At 38.7% G+C, this 2,006-nt stretch overlaps 1 long non-coding RNA gene across 1 annotated transcript; it reads right to left on the bottom strand.

Annotated features, from left to right (window-relative positions):
- Positions 1 to 451: 451 nt before the first annotated feature.
- Positions 452 to 1,094, bottom strand: LOC117451909 (uncharacterized). Its single transcript, XR_004552738.2, has 3 exons — positions 934 to 1,094; positions 732 to 829; positions 452 to 641 (listed from the first exon to the last, which is right to left on the bottom strand). It is a non-coding gene; the product is annotated as an uncharacterized lncRNA (long non-coding RNA).
- Between the last annotated feature and the right edge of the window lie 912 nt (positions 1,095 to 2,006).

Genomic DNA, 2,006 nt, shown 5'->3' with positions numbered 1-2,006 from the left:
TTTAAAACAACATTTTCAGTGTGTGATTTGAAAGATAAGTTCTGATCAATAATAAAACCTAGATATGTGTATGTAGTGACCCTTTCAATGTAAATGTCAGTCCCTTGAACAGTACAAATGTTGGGGAGAAAAGAAGTTAACTTTTTGCCATTTGAGAATATCATGAGTTTGGATTTGTCTGCATTTAATACTGAGTTGAGATAAATGGGATGGAATAACATCAAAGGCAGACTGGAGGAAATCAAGACGTTGCTCTATAGAAGAGGATGAACAATAAATTACATCATCTGCATAAAAATGGAAAGCAGCATTTGATAAATTATTAGAGATTATTTACATATATGGTGAAATTATTGGTCCTAGTATGGAACCTTGGCGCACACCCTTTCAAATCAAATCAATCAAATCAAGTTTTATTTATATAACACATTTATAAAAGATTTTTGGTCGAGCCAAAGTGCTGTAAAAATAATAAAATAGCCTACAGTAGAGACACTTTACAGCAAATATAACAGCACAGAGTGTTCAGAATATATGAGGAAGCCATCAGGGAAGCAGCATGACGAGACCCAAGGCAGGACTGCAGAGACAGGTTCAGCCACGACCCGAAGTCCACGACGGGCAGCATCCGGGAAACCAAACTTGAAGATAACATATCAAATGATGATCTTCATTAATTGCAGTGACAATTTAGTTTATTCTGACATTTGTTTGTGTGAGTTAATCTGTACCTATGATATCTGGTTGCAGAAGGGACTGCAATAGCCTGGATGTTGGTCATCGGAGTCGATGCCCTGCAATTCTCCTCTTTTACCTTTCCCAACATATCCTATGAATAGAAAAAGAAAATATTGTAATTGAATCACACTAGGACCACAACACACTAAATATGTAATGACACATACACATTATTATCCAGAATAAGAAGTCTACCTGGTTTGCAGTTTTTGTAAGGCTCCAAGCATCCACGGCAGGTGTCAATGATGTACATGACGTTGAAATCCTGCTTGTATGAAGCAGAGAACCTATCTGTAGATGTGATTTGATGTGTGGTGTGTCTCCCAACTCCTCTCCAAAGTTCAGATACTATATACAAATACTAAAAGGTAAATAAAACATTAAACAATGACAAAATAACAACCTGAAAGATATATATTCTATCTACACATTTCGTAATTATCTAATCTAGTGGCCTTATAAAAGTGTTGGCTAAAGTAACGCAGAATATATATATTTTTTAATTGTAAATAATTAGAAACATTATTTATGTGCACAAGTGTACACACATATAACAAGCTGTACCGAGTTCCTCCGGCTGCAGTTCCGCAGACGGCCGGTGTGTGGCAGCAGAGCGCTGGGAGCAGAGGGAGGTGAGTAGACGGATATGACCATAGACATATAAAGAGTAGACGCCGCATTGGCTGCTGGGGCGCAAGAAATACGGCCGCCATCTTGGACCGGTCATCCTACAGACATTCTACCCATAGACAGCAGAGGTTTCAAGATGCCAGAGCACTGTGCAGCATATTGCTGTGCAAATCGGCGGACGATTGCGAACAGGGGTCGGGGGATTACTTTTCACAAGTAAGATTCAACATTATAATTGGTTGTATTTTGTAAATAGAATATTATTGTACTGTATTGATGTCCGCCAGCGAAATCGTAGCCAGCAAACATTATGTTCATGGCCAACTGAGACTTTATAAATCGCTGCTGTAACAAGTGAATGTCCCCGTTGTGGGATGAATACAGTAAAATCTAATCTAATCTATCTAGGAAGAAGAAGGAAGAAAATAAACTTGACCTCCTTCTTAAAATGTTTTTGTGTTGACTCTCAAATCTCCCGTTTTTATTTTGAAGGTTTCCTAAAGACAAAGATATGAGAACGAAGTGGGAAGTTGCTTTGAGGAGGGAAGGGTTCACTGCAAGCGAGTCATCCGTGATTTGCAGTGAGCATTTTAAGCAGGACGAGTTTGACAGGACAGGACAGATTGTCCGACTCAGAG

This window comes from Pseudochaenichthys georgianus, chromosome 9 (genome assembly GCF_902827115.2).
Source record: "Pseudochaenichthys georgianus chromosome 9, fPseGeo1.2, whole genome shotgun sequence".
In the NCBI taxonomy this organism is placed as follows: domain Eukaryota; kingdom Metazoa; phylum Chordata; class Actinopteri; order Perciformes; family Channichthyidae; genus Pseudochaenichthys; species Pseudochaenichthys georgianus.
Note: the sequence above shows the minus strand (reverse complement) of the source record. Positions and strands in the feature narration are given on the sequence as shown.